This window comes from Canis lupus, chromosome 4 (genome assembly GCF_011100685.1).
Source record: "Canis lupus familiaris isolate Mischka breed German Shepherd chromosome 4, alternate assembly UU_Cfam_GSD_1.0, whole genome shotgun sequence".
NCBI classification, from domain to species: domain Eukaryota; kingdom Metazoa; phylum Chordata; class Mammalia; order Carnivora; family Canidae; genus Canis; species Canis lupus.
The window spans coordinates 49,817,725-49,835,416 of NC_049225.1; the positions used below are offsets into that span (position 1 = coordinate 49,817,725).

The 17,692-nt window shown below is 34.8% G+C and overlaps 1 pseudogene; it reads left to right on the plus strand.

Moving 5' to 3' along the window:
- Nucleotides 1-15,498: 15,498 nt before the first annotated feature.
- LOC489142 lies at nucleotides 15,499-16,064 on the plus strand (annotated as a pseudogene).
- Nucleotides 16,065-17,692: the final 1,628 nt, after the last annotated feature.

The window sequence follows — 17,692 nt, forward strand, 5'->3', positions numbered from 1 at the left end:
TATTTCACATTATCTCTATACCCAACATGGGGTTCAAACTCATGACCTCAAGATCAAGAGCTGCATGGTCTTCTGACTGAGCCAGCCAGGTGCCGCTGTCACAGAAATTTTATTTATTTTTTTATTTATTATGCATTTAATTAGTTATTATATGATCCCATTTTATGAAAGAGTTATGTATTGGTAAAGTTTTAAAATCATATTCTCAGGCATGAAGAGAAAATTGTGATGGAATTTTGAACAGTGTTCAACCTGAAAGAGATTTTAAAGATCATCTGTTAATAATCCTCCTATTATATGAAAGGGGAAACTGAGTTCCCATTCATGAAAGGGGTATGTAATTTGCCTCAATTTTCACAGGTAGAAAAGAATCCCAGCACCACCACATCTATATATGGATAAATTTGTGCCTGACGGTAAGATAAAAAAAATAGCATGGGAGTAATGTCAAACTGACTTTCCATAGAGAGTAAATAACAATAATATCTCAGGGCTTCAGAAGAGCCTTCTACATTAAGAGATACTCCTGATTTATTAGACAGCATGCCTGCATGCTTAAGGTATCATGTGCTAGAGTCAGAAACATTTTAATTGGAATTCTGAGTTTGTCATTTCAGATGTTTAATACTGGCTAGTTTACTTAACCTGTCTGAGATATGACTTCCTGTTCTATTAATGGGAATAAATATCAGAGTAGTCTGTAAGGACTGTTTCTAAGGCTTAGGAAACACAAACATGAAAATATTGGATTTATTATTCTACAGTTTTGTAGTGCCAAAGTTCACCAAATCTTTTTCAGAGGTATACTTTACCACCATAAATTTGCTTCCAGTTCTCAGTCTACAGAGCAATTTCAGCATAAGAGAAGGAATGAAGATAGATCATTTCTCTACATTTTTTTTGTACTTTAGATGATACTTTCATCTTAACATCTGATTATCCCATGCTCCAGTATACAAATAATCCATGTGGAAGTTGCAAGGGTCATTACCAAATATACTTTCAATAGAATTTTGCTCAATAGCTGACAGTACCACCAAACTTCATTTTCTGTGAACTTCAAAGCACAAATTTGGGCTGATTATTAATAAAATACAGAGGGGCCATTTTGAATGATAGTTTTCTAATTCTACAAAACTATAAATCTCATCCAATCAATGGGGCAGAAATTATGGAAACAGGAATTCAATTACTTTGTGTATTTGTTTAATTTCTTTAATCTATCTAGCCTCTGAATGCCATTTTGTCATATGTACTAGTAACAGGCAGGATTCCAACTTCCTTTATTGTAGACCAAAGGGCTATAACATCCTTCTTCTCATGCCTGAGGAAGCGGAGCACTAGCAATGGACTCCAGCTTATGCAGCACATGCTAGCACATTTGACCCAAAGTGAATGGCTGATTTAGAAATTAATCAAGACTGTAAATGTGGCTAGTATCAAGTATAGAGACTATTCTTGAGATATGACCCTGGTTTTTTCCCTGGTGCCTTATCTCCTTGATGTTCTGGAATAAAAGTATGACTAGAAAGAACACTGTCACAATATAGAATCCAACAATATAAATCTAGAATCAGCTCTTAAGGTTCATTTAAACCAACCTTTTCACATCCTTGTAACTTTATACATTATCTAAATATGTTGTGTCTTGCACATTTCTAATAATTATATAGAAATAAAAATAATAATTCTACATATGCACGTTGATAAAGATGTGGAAGAAATTGGTATGTGTGAAACAACTTTTCAAATTCAGAAAACCCAAAAGGAATTAACAACAGCATGACAGGTTATTTTTCTCCCAATTTCACACTTAAATAAAACATTGTTCCATATGGAGTGTTAACTTTTTATTCCATTCCATTCAGAACATTCACCTGACTTCTCTCACCTCTTGGTCTTATCTTTTATGAGGACTAAGAATCTAAAAACGGCCAAGTAGGATGTGGGTCATAGGATATTTGTAGAGAAACTTGAGTGAGACAAACTCCTATATTTAAAGTGAAAATTCGTTGGCCTGATTTAAAAGAAGGTGAACCTAGCCAGAGATCTCTGTTTTTATTTATTTAACTCTAGAGTTCAGACTAATGTTTCAGGGTTTTGATCAGGGTAGGAGTTGAATAGATAGAACAGGACGATGAGGAAATATTAAAGGCAAAGAAAGTCTTTAGTAGCACCTTATGGAATCAGTAAATAAAATCTATGCTTTTATAAAATATTTTTATAATATTTTATAGTGTATACTTTCACTTCAGTTTGCTTCTCTGCCCATTCTGCTAACCCATAATAGAAACTAATATTCTACTGGGATATCCTAAATTCTCTAATTTCTATACCTTCTTAGGAGAAGGTAGAGAATAGAAACATTTTCAGCAGTATTTCTCAAAGTCTATTAGACAAGGCAATAATCCCAAGGAATGATCCTCCAGAGGGGAAAAGACATCAGAATCAAAGTTGAGGAAAAGTGTGTATGAGGTCTCCACTTCAGGACAATCACACAGCTTAGTGTTGTACATCCTCTAAAATGTTCTGTAGTAAAGAAACCTATAACCTTTGGCAGTGCATTTCCCAAACTTATTTGCCCACAAAAGCCTATTTTGTAGAACTTATGTTAGGTAGAATCAACTTTATGGTAGTTGAGGAGCTGAACGTTGCCTAAATCTCCAGCCGTAGACTAGATAAAGAGTGTTGAATTCAACACAGGTAAGAGAAATCTGTGTGAGTTGACATACTGCTTTCTACTTTCCATACCTGTCCTTTGGAGCCTGACAGCTTTGACTTCCCTTGTGATGGACTATTGACTATGTAATAATAGTGATATATCATCCAACAATCAGGTTCCATTCAATTCATCAAAAATACTTCACAGCTCTTGAATGGAAAAAATGGTGTCTCCAATGGATAAAAGCATTGAGCTGGTTTCAGTGCCTTGCATGTGTATATTGTGTACATGTACACAAACATATGTACATCTATTTCAAAAGAAATACAGATTTAAATTTGACTAAGAACTTGGCTTCTGCAAGACTCAAAATGATATCAATTCTAGTTCTTATCAGTTAGCAATTTTAGTTCTCATCAGTTTTGTTTTGTTTTGTTTTGTTTTTTTAATGTTCTCTATGCCAGAACTAAGATCTAGGGATAGGCAGAGTTTGAGTCCACAGCTCAACCACACCACAAGAGACCAACAATTAATAAGATTAGCCAATTCCAGGGATCCAAAGTAATACTGTTAGTTGTCTTTTAAAATTTTGTTCTGAGGGATCCCTGGGTGGCGCAGCGGTTTGGCGCCTGCCTTTGGCCCAGGGCACGATCCTGGAGACCCAGGATCGAATCCCACATCGGGCTCCTGGTGCATGGAGCCTGCTTCTCCCTCTGCCTGTGTCTCTGCCTCTCTCTCCCTCTCTCTGTGTGACTATCATAAATAAATAAAAATTAAAAAAAAATTTTGTTCTGAGTCTTAATTTTTATTTAAGAAAAAAATACCTATTTTAAACAGAAATATTACAGTTTTCTACATTTACAGAATTACAGAATATGACATTCTTCATTAAATAATTTTTACATAATTTTTACATAAAATAATCAGTAGGTAATAAAAGAATACATATGTAATATATATAAGGGGTAAATAACAAAGATATGGCAATCCCTTCTGGGCACAATACTCATCTTAATTAAAATATTATTAGCATTAACCTGAAGTTCTCTATATACCCAATCCTTTTTCCATCTCTACATCCTCAGAGTAACACATATTGAATTTCTTCATTGTTTCTCTGCTTTCCTTTAGTGGCTTATGTTTATATCTCTAAAAGTTTTGTTTCATTTGAAATATATCTTAATGGAATTACAATACTACCTTTATTTTTCTCCTCAATTTACATCTTTGATTTATCCATGTTTTTTTAATCTAGCTATTTATTTATTTATTTACTTATTTATTTATAAAGATTTTATTTATTTATTCATGAGACACAGAGAGAGAGAGAGAGAGGCAGAGGCACAGGCAGAGAGAGAAGCAGGCTCCATGCAGGGAACCCAACGTGGGACTCGATCTCAGGACTCCAGGACCACACCCTGGGCCGAAGGCAGGCACTAAACTGCTGAGCCATCCAGGGATCCCCAATCTAGCTGTATATTTAAAGATTTTATTTATTTATTCATGAGAGATATAGAGAGAGGCAGAGACATAGGCAGAGGGGAAGCAGGGTCTCTGCAGGGAGCCTGATGCGGGACTCCATCCCAGGACCCTGGGATAAGGACCAGAGCCAAAGGCAGATGCTCAACCACTGAGCCACTCAGATACCCCAATAAATAAATAAATACATACATACATATTTTTTTTACTGTAGAACAGTCTACTATATTACTATTTCACAAATTTAAAAAACCCAACAAATTATTTACCTCATCTAATGTTGGTAGTTATTGAATTGTTTGCTCTTCTTTCAATTACAAACTATAAACATTCTTGAATATTTCTTCTGGTGCACATAAAGAAGGATTGACTGAATATATAGGGCATGTACTTGGGAATGAAAATACTGGACATGTGGTATAAGTAAACTCAGTTTTATCAGGTAATACTAAGTTTTCAAAATCATTATATAAATTCATTCTCCCACCAGCAATATATTCAATAGCTCAACAATGTACTAACATTTGATATTATCTATTTATGATTTTTTAAAAAGTATTAAGATTACCATTTTATAGTTTCTAATCAGTGATTAAGTGCATCATCTTTACCCCCCTTATTTAGAAAACATTTAAATTCATCATGACAAATTTCTCAAAAAGATTCATGCATAAATGAGGACGCAAGGGAGCTAACTTCCTATGAGATGAGTACATCCTCTGTTAATGTAATTAATGAGTATATCATATATAATGAGAGATGTATTCAATTATTTATCATTAAATTAAATTAAATTAAATTAAATTAAATTAATTAAAAGACAAAATGGGAAGTGAAAATATAGTGTTAACCAGCAGGTATACTTAATGTGTGGGGAAAACCATAATCCATCAATATTTCTTTGTATTTGCTTTAAAAACCTCTGCATCCAAATATATTTAAAACAATCTTTTAAAAAGGATACTTTTAAAATTTACTTATGTCTTTAGAGCCATAGATATGTTTTTAAATGAATGACAATTCAAGTATGGCTGATATACCTTATAATTCATGTATGTCAAGAGTATGCTTCCCTCCCCTCCCTTCCTTCCAGTAAAAAGATTGAGTGATTTAGGAAATGACAGATGTTATGCTAGGCCCTAATCTAAATACATGCTTATTTAAAAAAAGTTTTATATTCTATAACTATTTTTAAGCAATGTTTTAAAATGTCTGAACATATTTTATATCAGTTATTTTTATATCTTCTATATAGACAGGCAGTGGTAAAGGGAAGGCATGTACTATATTTGAAAATATGCTGAGCTGACCCTCAAATCATAATTTCTCAGTTGCATAACAAAAGACCTGTAGGTCTTATGTAAATCATTTCCCTTCTTAGCAACTCTATTTACCTCATGTACAAAAATAGAGGATTGACTTGCTGAAATTCATAAAATGTAGTATGAAAAGATAATCTTTCCCTGTTGAAGAAATTAAAGTTTCATTTTGTTATTATAAAACATAAAATGTACATTATGAGTCCATATTAATTTCAAGTGTAAACCTTTCAAGCGTATATGTAGAATTAGGATAAAAAAAATAATGCTTTCTGCCCAGTAGTAGCTGATACAGCTAGAAAATCTCAATTATGGGAGATGGACAAGTAGGCATTTAAAAAACTACCCTCATGATCCATTGGCTTAAAAGCAACAACAAAAAAAACCCTGAGCAACTTAAAATGAATGTACCTATCTCTCTACAAATGAATTACCATATATATATATATATATATATATATATATATATATATATATATATATAAAATCTGGGGATTTCAGATAATTGAATAAATTAGCTGAATTACTTGGGCAAATGAAGTCACACTTGATTCTTAGAGGATTCTCAGAGAAGTAAGCATCATTATTTAACATCATTACAAAGAGATAGCAAGTGGAGAAAAACAGGAAATCTTGTTTTTTCTTTCTAAAAAACCATCCCTAATGGATCTTACAAAGAATGTGCTAGAGAAACAGAGGATTGAACATCTGTGGAACAAAAATTCAGAAAGAGAGAATTGTTGTTCAGAGAAGATATGAAGGAGTTAACAAAAAAAAAATTGGTTACCAAATCTTGCCTTTAGCAATTGTTCATTGTATATGGCACCTGCCATATCTTGTCTATCAATTTTGAGCTTTGTTTTGGAAATATAGCTATTTCAATGCCATGTACACAAGCCATGGAGAATCAAGCTTTGGCCATGCTTGCACAAGTCCTAAGCACTAGTGAAGTGAAATTCTTTGCAATAAATCTACAGTAATATTTTGTCAAAGCTAACGCTAAATAATTAAAGGAAGCAAAGAGAGCAAGTGGTGCTATTCTCACCATAGAGATTTAGAGATTATATCACTTCAATAATTTAGAGATTATATCACTTCAATTAATAGGAAGCAAAAATGTGCTTTACCTTTTTGTTAATAAGAATATAAATATTATTTTATCACAGTTTGACCATGGCAAAATACAGTTACAGTTTATAATGTTATTTTAGAGCTTTAACAGGGATCTGATATTTTGTCCTTCAAACTAAGAATACCTAAAGACTTTCTTACCAATGACACATTACCTCATGCAAAGCAAGTTTCTAACTGCCTCTATATACAAAATTTTTATTTGATGTATCAAATGCTATCAGGAAACATTCCAAATAAAATTTAACTCTGAGTTTACCTTAGTGAAGTGAGCAGACAATAAATAGAGCAATGTATCACCATTGCAAGAAGAATTTTGTGTGTGCATGTGTTTAATTTTAGTCTGAAATCTTTCTTGTTATATTGTAAGGTAAATATTAGGGAAATATTTGGTTCATAAAGTCATTTAATTCAAGAAAACCAGTTAAACAGTGCCCAGATGACTATTGGGTATTCTGAAGACATTTCCCCCAGATATCTGCCAGGTTGGTTAATGCTTTGACTAACACAAGAGGGGGAATAAAAAAGAAGCTCACTACCATCTCATGAATTGGCATACCTCTTCCACTAATCAGGTCACTTTCCTTAATTGGAACCATATTCAACAAGGCTAACAATGGCAACAGAGGCTCTTTGAAATGGAGAGAAGATCAGTGGAAAAAATAATCACTTTTTCTTTGAAGTTATACTATCACAGGAGCCAATTACCTTTTCAAGAAAATATTCTTATCATAGAGCTGTATCTGTGATTTAAAAAAGACTATTAGCAATAATAGGAAGCATCTCCATTTGAGCAGCTCAATGACTCTTCCTCTGGAGCAATATTACAGAAATGGAGGGCAAATATGAATTCGAATTAACCAAACTTAAGACTTGACAAGTATGAAATTCAGGTTTTATTTATTTTATTTTATTTTTATTTTTATTTTTATTTGAAATTCAGGTTTTAAAATGTAGCAGGTGAGTTATGCATTTTACCAACTCCAATGTTACTTCAACTAGAAAGGTCTCTCAGACCAGGCTAACTAAATTTCATTCCATTTCTATCATATCTCATAATTTTCAGAGAACTTATCACTATTATAAATTAATTACTATTATTAATAATTTTTTCTTAAGCTTATTGTCAGTTTTCCTTAACTAGAAGATGATTTCCATAAGCTAAGGAATTTTATCTGTCTTGTTAATATCTAATGTCCAGGAGATATGCATTCAATAAGTATTTATTAAATGAGTTAACAAATGAGTGAATAAAATAATGAAAATCCACATCCATCTGGACATAAACAAAATGGTCTTGCTCTCTCTGAACTTATTATTGTTTAGCCAAAAAACTTATTGAGCTCTACATATAAAACAGTCAAATTAGTTCAAAGGCAAAATGGCAAGGCACTGAAATCCCCAGCCTTGAATCCAGAGAGACATGGGGTAAGAAGTGTTTGACACTAGCTCATTGCTTTGGACTAGCTCTTAGAATTGTGACAAATCACCTAACCATCTTGGGTCATAGTTTCATTTGTTACACAATGGAGGTAAAACTTTATAACATATTGGAAGATTTAAAACTGATAACCTATGCAAAGTGTTTGACATTGTATTAAATACTCAATAAATGGTAGCTCTTGGAATTTTTATTAGGAATCTGTGGAGTTCCTCCTGTACAAAGTGAGTTCATATGTCCATTGATCATCAATTACAACATATGTCAAATAGAATTTTCCTCGGTGTCCTTTAATCTTTAATTCTATATGTCAGAGTTTATATCTAGAATGGGAACATCAGTTATATGACATGTAAGGAGTTGACACTATACTTAGATTTTAAATACTTTCTTTTTAGAGGCAATGTAACCATTTTTTTGGAAATATTTCAGAGCTTTCTTCTGCATGAATGTACCTCAGGCAGTTTCAGCAAGGAATGTCTCTTTGTGCCAGTTTGATATCCTTTATTTTATATTGGATTGAGCTCACTGGAGGAAAATGATAAATCAAGGACATTTATTTGCAATAGGTTTGTGGTTTTACAAATGCAATGCTGGTAAAAATAAACCAAGTCATTTGTATTTAACATCCACAAACATCGCTTCAGAGTGGAGAAAAGGTTGAGAACTGAGTTAAGTCAGAATTTGAATGCCTACAAATGACCTTGACACTTAAGTATTGCATCTGATGAACTTCTGTAGGGTTTTTTCCCCCCAATTCTTTCTAGCTACTTAGAAAAAAATACTACTTATTTTCTTTGGGTTTGAAAAACACTTTCCTGAAAGAAAATAACTTCTATCCTAAGATATTTGAGGTTTAAACTAAATACTAAGTAACTTGCTTCTCAAGTTATATTATTTAAGCTCTCCAACACAACACTCCCAGGAAGCATCTTTTTTATGTACTCTAAAATATAAATACTCTTTTACAAAAAAGATCAAGAGAATGGAATAGCCTCGACCAATTGAATATCTCTTAATTATACATGCTAATGGACATGGGAAATAGTTCAGAGAATTTCAAACTTCAGGCAGGCTTCAAATTATTTATATATTGCTCTGATATAATTATATATTTCTCTGGTCAGAAAATACAATTTCTGCATATCAAATGTAAAATTACTCAAAGCAAATTAAAAAGCTTTAAGCGAAAAGACTCACTATTCACTTATACTTTCACTTTTTGAGGCAGGGAGATAATATAAATTATTTGGTTGAAGTGAAACAATATATAAGGATTCCCCCACTTCTTTCTTTTGCCTTCATTGCTACCCCATATTCTTTCTCAGCTTTATGCCTCACATCTTTGAAGTCAGCAGGGAAGTTTAGCATTGCAGCCTAAGTAATATTTATGTTTTCTCATAATTGAACTATAAGCTTCATATGGAAATAAGAATAAGAGAAGACAAAGATGGAGTATTTGTCATCAGGCCATCCCACTATTTTTTTAAAAAAATAAACTATAAAAACTGGTTAGAACATTTAAAATTCAATTGTCTGCTGTTTGGTATAGTCTGGACAGCAGGTGCCATCATTGAGAGGGATACATGGCTGTTGAACTCCATTTGTACCTTGGCTTTTCCCCTAAGAGAATATTGTAATAATAGTGGTTAGTAAACTACACCCCCTTTTCTTCCATTAAAGTATTTGACAATCCTTGTTCTAAAATATGGTGCTGGGAAAACAGGTTTCAAGCAGAGTGCAGTGGTCTCAGCAGGCAGAGGACACAGAGTTGGAGTTGAGGACTGCCCTCACAGCTAGGATTTGGGACACCTGGTCATACAAAGAAGGAAGTAGGGAAGGAGCTTCAGAATCCTATATAAACCACCCTTCTTAGCTTCTTTACCAACCTTAGGCTATGCATAGGAGGTCTAGAAGTGAGAATCACTCAGAGAGGCTGGAGAGCTGGACAAGTACTTCAGAGCTTACAGTATATTGGGAGACAGAACTTGAAGTCTGAGCCCAGCTACTGAGAAACTCCGGAATGGCATAGTCTAGGAATAAGGATCATGTCCTACTTTCTTTCTTTTTTTTTTGGATCATGTCCTACTTTTAAGGGAAAAAATGAAATACAGTCATCCCCACAAAGCCTCAAAGTTTAACACTGTCAAGTTAATCTGCCTATAATCTAATTGCCTGACAGATTTTAATTAAATACTCTTCAGAAGGTAATATTCATCAACCACGTATCTTCCATGGTGTCCAATGGAAGAAAGTGACAAGCAATCAAGAGGAAAAAAGATTCAATCATAGCAAAATCAGAGATAATTGAGATAGAGACTGTAGACAACATCATCAGTATAACTGTAATCATATGATAAAGACAACTGAGAAAAGGATGGAAAATGGAGGGAAAAAACCAGAATTTCAACAGATACAGAATGCATTTAAAAACATTCAATGGGGACACATGGGTGGCTCAGTTGGCTAAGTATCTACCTCATGCTCAGGTTATGATCCCAGGGTCCTGGGATGGAGCCCCAAATCAGGGCTCCCTCCTCAGTGGGGAGTCTGCTTCTCTCTCTCTCCCCCACCCTCTTCTCATCTTCTCTAAAATATGCTCTCTCTCAAATAAATAAAATCTTTTAAAAAGCCATTAAATGTATATTCTAGGACTACGAGGTATAATATTTGAAACCAAGAATTCTTCAGGTGATTTTTAAGAACAAACTGGAGATAGAAGAAAATTGGATTTCTGAATTAAAAGACAATTTTTTTTAAAAGACAATTTTATAGAAAAAATCCAAACTGGAGTACAAAGAGAAAAAGATTTTTAAAGATAGTGCTAAGAAACAAGTAAAGTATGAATTGCATAACATCTTATAGTTAGTGTTCCTTTAAAAAGGGAAAAGTACTACTTGAGCATAAAAAATATGTTAAGAAATATTGTTCAATTATTTTCCTAATATGATGAAAAAAACCCAACCACAGATTTAAGAAATTCAGCAAATCCAATGCAGAATAAATACAAAGAAATAACAGCTAACTGCATGATAGTTAGAAAGTAGATATTTTAAATATAACCATATGAAAAGTATATAAACAAAGCAATAAGACTGAAGGCAAACTTTTTAACAAAATTGATGAAAGTACAAAGAGAATCTTTAAAAGGTTAAAATGAAAATACTGCCAACTCAAAATTCTGGTGCAGATAAAATATTTTTCAGTAATTAAAATGAGAGAAGTGAAGGTTTTAAGAGAAAAACCCTGATATTTGAATAAATTTTTGCCAGCAGGGTTAAGTACAAAAATTAGCCAAAGGACTTCTTCAGGTTAAAGGAAAATGATCCTAAATGGAAGAATAGAACTTTCAGGGAAAAAAATACTAGAAAGGTAAACATGATAAATAAATATAAATGAATATGAATATTAGCTATTTAATAAAAGAAAAATAATGCCTCATGAAAGGTATATTGAAAAATCACATTTAACACAAAGGATAAGAGGTGTTAAATGAAGATTAAGTGTTACAGGTTTCTTTTATTCATTGAGAAGTCATAATGAATGAATTCAATCAGTAATGATAAATCTAGGATGCACATTTTAATCTGTAGAGTAACCACTAAAAGAATAAAATAACAAAAGAAAGTGTTAGTGAAGAGCTAATAAAGGAATAACATTAACACTGATTTTTTTTTTCTCTTGGCTATGTTAACTACTGATGGGCCCATCAAAGGCATTGCTCTTACATATTCGTTTTATTTATAGCATTTCCTTTTGATTCCTTTTAGAGTTTCCATCTCTGATTCTATCATCCATCTGTTATTGCATATTGTCTACTCTTTCTTTTATATAAAAAGTATACATATAGGAAAGGAAGAAATAAAACTCCATTTGATAGTTGACATGAATGTCTATGTAGGAAATCTCAAATAATCTTCAAAAACTAAACAAAACAAAAACAAAAACGAAAAAACCAAAACTTCTGGAAGTTAAAATCATGTATATAAGATTGTAGGATATATGGCTAATGCACAAAAGTCAATTGTTTTTCTATATGCTCGCAATGAAGAGTGGAATTTTCAAATTACAAAGTCAATACCATTTGCAATAACAACAGCAAAAAATGCAATATTGAGTTATAAATCAAACAGTATATGTGGTAGACTATAAAACACATATAAAAGAAACCAGGGTTCTAAATCAATGGAGAATTATTCTGTTCATGGATTGGAATAAGTATTATTAAAATATCAATTTATCCCAACTTAATCTGTAGGCTATAAGATGTTATGCAATTCATACTTTACTAGTTTCTTAGCACTATCTTTAAAAATCTTTTTCTCTTTGTACTCCAGTTTGGATTTTTTTTCTATAAAATTGTCTTTTAATTCAGAAATCCAATTTTCTTCTATCTCCAGTTTGCTCTTAAAAATCACCTGAAGAATTCTTAGTTTCAAATATTATATCTCATAGTCCTAGAATATACATTTAATGGCTTTTTAAAAGATTTTTATTAAATAAATAAAATAAAATAAAATAAAATAAAATAAAATAAAACATAAGTTGGATCTTACTGCATTTAAGTTTCTGTTCTATTAAAGAAATTACTAATGAAATTAAAAGTCACATGCTGTGACAAAATATTTGAAAAATATATCTTATAACCTTGTATATAAAACCACTGGGAAAACTTACAACTCAAAAATTAAAAAATAACAATATTTAAAAAGATTTTATTTATTTGAGAGAAAGTATGCATGTGTGCACGAGCAGGAGGAGGGACAGAAAGAGAAGGGGAAGCAGACCACCCACTGAACAGGGAATCTGATAGGGGTCTTGATCCCAGGACCCTGGACCATGACCCGAGCTGAAGGCAGACACTTAACTGAGTGAGCCACCCAGGTGCCCACAACCAGATTTTTTAAATGGGAAGAAACACATCTGAACAGACAACTCTTCAAAGAGGATAGAAGGATGGCAAATGAATATATGAAAAGAGCTTCAACATCATTTGCCATTAAACAAATGCAAATTCAAATGAAGTCACCACAATGTACACTATAATGGATAAAATTTTAAAAACTGACAATAACCAATTGCTGATGAAGATTCAGAATTCTAGGATCTCTCATTCATCATTGATAGAGGTACAAAATGGTATAGCAACTTTGGATCAGTTTTCTTGTTTTGCAATGCTCATCATAATTTTATCACATGCTTCAAGTCACACCCATCATGCCCAAATGATTTGAAAACTTATGTGTACACAAAACCTGTATGTGAATAGTACATATATTCATAACTTTCAAAAAGTTGAAGCCAGCAAATTGCTTTTCAATAGTGAATGATAGTTACCTGGTACATTCATATAATGAAATACTATTTCTTAGTAAAAAGTAACAGAGTATTAAAAAAAAGAAAAAACAGAAAAAAAAAAAAAAGAGATCAGAATGGCAAACAACTTGTAGCCAAGAGCGATAAAGATTAAAAAAAGATCTACTGACCAAAACAAAAGCAAAAACAAAAACCTTGTTTAAAAAATTGGCCAAAGCTTCAAGCAGGCAATTCTCAAGATTATTAACTGATTAGCAAATAAAAAGTGAGCAATATAATTTATCAAAGAGATACAAATCATTAACACAATGTAATATATCCATGTACCTAACAAACAAATGTGGCTAACATTAAATAAGGATTATATCTAGTGTTGCCAAAGTGCTGCCTGTTACAATGCTAGTAAATTAGAATTGCCACTTAGAAAATCATTTGTCAGTTTCTAAGATAAACATATGCGTACTCTATGACCCAGCAAGTAGCTCCACATAGTATAAATTCAAAAATAGTACTTAGAGTTTTTAAAAGATATATACAACATGTTCTAGCAGGGGTTTTTTTTCCTACAAGTTTTAAAAAGATTATCCTTTTTATGGCTATGTAATATTCCATTTTATATAATATGTAGATATACATATATGTATGTAAATAAAATATACTATATATATAATCTCACATCATTCTTATCTGTTCATCTACCAACGAACACTTAGGTTGCTTCCATATCTCGACTATTACAAATAAGCTGCAAAACATAAGGATGCATATCTTTTTTTAATTAGAATTAGTATCTTTTTCTTTGGGTAAACACCCAGTGGTGGAATTATTGGATCATATAGTATTTCTAATTTTACTTTCTTGACAAGTCTCCATACTATTTTCACAGTGGCTATGAAATTTACATCCTATCAACAGTGCATAAGCATTCTGTTCTTTCCACATCCTTGCCAATACTTGTTATTTCTTATCTTTTTGGTTTTAGCCATTTTGACAGGTTTAAGGTATTATCTCATTGTGGCTTTGATTTGTATTTCTTTGATGATTAGACAAATGGGTAATAAAGATGCCATATACATAACACAACAGAACTTAATACAGCCATAAAATAGAATGGGATTGTGCCACTTATGACAACATGAATGGACCTAGAGGGTATTATGCTAAGGGAAATAAGTCAGACTAAGACAAATGCCATATAATTTCACTCAGATGTGGAATCAAATGAAACAAATGAATGAACAAACAAAAAGTAGAATCAGACTTATAAGTTCAGGAAACTGATGATCCGGAAGAGAGGAAGATCAAGAGATGGGCAAGATGGGTGAAGGGAAATGGGAGGTACAGGCTTCCAATTATGGAATAAATAAGTCATGAGAATAAGAGTCACAGCATAAGATATATAGTCAATAATATTATAATACCAGGGGATCCCTGGGTGGCTCAGCGGCTAAGGCCTTCCTTCGGCCCAGGGCCCAGGGCGTGATCTTTGAGTCCCGGGATCGAGGCCCACATCAGGCTCCATCCATGGAGCCCGCTTCTCCCTCTGCCTGTGTCTCTGCCCCACCTCCCCCCGTGTGTATCTCTCATGACTAAATAAATGAAATCTTTAAAATATATACTGTAATACTGTTAGATAGTAACAGATGGTACTATGCTTGTGGTGATCAGAGCATAAATCACAGGGAGATGAATCACTATGTGGTACACCTGAAACTAATGTAACATTGTGTGTCAACTGTATTTTTTTTAAGAAAACAGCTCAAATACCTATCAACAGTAAAATGGATACATATATTGTATTTATATATATATAATATATAACTTGTATATTCCACCTGAAAGTGAAAATATCAAAATATTAAAAATTTTTCTCTCTGAATGGTGAATTAGGAGTGATTTTTGAAAAATAAAATTTCTGTGTTTTTTCTGTTTCTTGAGCTTTTGGCAGTAAGCATGTATTACTTTTTTTAAAATTTTTATTTATTTATGATAGTCACACACAGAGAGAGAGAGAGAGGCAGAGACACAGGCAGAGGGAGAAGCAGGCTCCATGCACTGGGAGCCCGACGTGGGATTCGATCCCAGGTCTCCAGGATCGCGCCCTGGGCCAAAGGCAGGCGCCAAACCACTGCGCCACCCAGGGGTCCCGCATGTATTACTTTTTAAAATTTGGAACAGGGGACCCTGGTGACTATGTGCTGGAAAAACTCAGCAGCAGCATTCAGGTCAAGAAAACAAGAGCCAAGGGGAGCAGTAAAATCCAAGCCCGAATGGAACAGCAGCCCCCTCGTCCCCCGCAGCCATCACAGCCACCACCACCTCCACCAGCTATGCCATTCAGAGCTCCAGCAAAGCCTCCAGTTGGACCCAAAACTTCCCCCTTGAAAGCTAACCCCTCACCTGAACCCCAGCCGGATGACATCAAAGGAGAGCTGAGGGCCGAAGCTGACACTTTGAACAGAGGAGCGGCAGCAGCGGGAGCAGGTCCTCAGACTCCGAGCGCCCATCAGGAAGCGAAGACGACAGCTCGAGCAGCGGGGCTGGGGACAATGGCCCAGCGCCCCCTCGGCCGCCCGCGCCCGCACACCAGCAGCCCTGCACCAGCAGGCCGGCCGTGGCCAACGGAACCAGCCGGCCGCAAGGAAGCAACCAGCTCATGAACACGCTCAGAAATGACTGGCAGTTGAGCGAGTCCGGCAGTGACAGTGATGACTAGAGTCGGATCTTTCGAAATCAGCTCCTCGTGCACAGATGTGCTGCTGGACCAGGCTGCACCCGCGTGGAGCCCCTTGCTGAGAGGGACGCGCTATGGATCAGTGACTCTAGGAGGAGTTTGAAGCTCTGGAGGGCTCAGATATTCAAGTCTATAACTTAGTGGTGATGGGTGATTTTCTGGCGTAATTTTCGAATCTCATGTTGCAAAGCAGAACTATGGAAGAACTAAACAGAATTACATTTCTATTTGGCTAACACTATTCCTGAAAAACAGACCAATGTACCCCGGTCTAGGTTACTCAAAGGCCGTTATCTTTAGCAGACCAGTGATTCAGTTTTAAACCTCAGCAGCCACAGTTTGCCCCAGTGGTCTGCACCAGTGAAATGAAACCTGGTCTTTGAGGGGTAGGAGAGAGACGGAAACCTCAAACTGCAGCACAAAAGTATGTTAAAACCACTTTAAACTATTGAGACAAAGTGGTAAAGAAGTTTTGTCTGACCCAGTCTGATAAGCCTGTGTAGAAATGGACTTCAGGAGGGAGTCCAAGAGTGTCCTCCTGAGGGTACCCTAGAGCTCTGCTAGCTCAAGCCCCTCATTTACAAATAAGGAAAAAGAAGCCCAGGGCTGGCTTATGGTTGGTCTCCTACCCCCAGTCCAAGCTTTTCCTGCTGCTCCCTCCTTTGAATCTCAGTGGTTGGAACCAGAGATTCTCATGCAAGACGTTGATAGTTGTACATCAGAGCTTTTATTCGATTCCAAAAGACAAAAATGTTGGGTACTTCTGGCTCAAATTCTGATCCAAAAAGTCCCTAAAGTACATGAGTCTGGGTGAGCAGATTAAGCCAGCAGCCACTGTGTTAACACCTGAGATTCGGTCAGATTGGGGCTTTTAGTTCCATGTAGATCCATGCTACATGTGCTTCACTCGGTGCATTTTAGTAGGGGGAGGTAGGAGTGGAAGAGCGGTATAGTGAAGGAATCTTTCTGAACAAAAGAATCAGCAGCAGGTTTTCAAAAACCAGAATCCAGATAGGAAGCAGTTCTGCAATATGAAATGAGCACATTCTTGGAGAAGGCATTTCTGTTCATGCTTTTGTACCACTGTTTGTGCCTGACTCCCAGAACGATTTGTATTTTTGATACACAACTAGAAGAAAGTCACAAGATTGCCTTTTTGCAGTGTGCAGTTTCCAAATGAATGTTACAGGAAACTAGTCACTAGGAAATGTTCCACATTGAGTAAATGTGTGACAAATTGTCCCGTGATTAGTATGGAGTGGCCCATTTCTGTAATTTGAATGAATACAATTTGAATGTCCTGAGAAATTTCCATTTACTTTGGTTCAGTGGGTATCAAGAACGTTAAAAATGATTTTCCTTCCTTGGGTTCCTGCACTCAAAGATGGCCTCTGCTTCCCCAGCTAGCAGATGGAAGCCTCCTGGACCTGGAAAGGAATTAGAGGATTCATGGTGGGGGCTTTGGTGAGAGTTGCACCTTACAGAATCACCGGTTTGATGCACACAGTGGCTCCAGTGAGCTGGAGATTCGGGCCTGGCGCCATTATCCAGTGGCACACTCACCCCCCCACCAAGTATAGGTAATAGGGACACACTAGAACTCTGTGGTA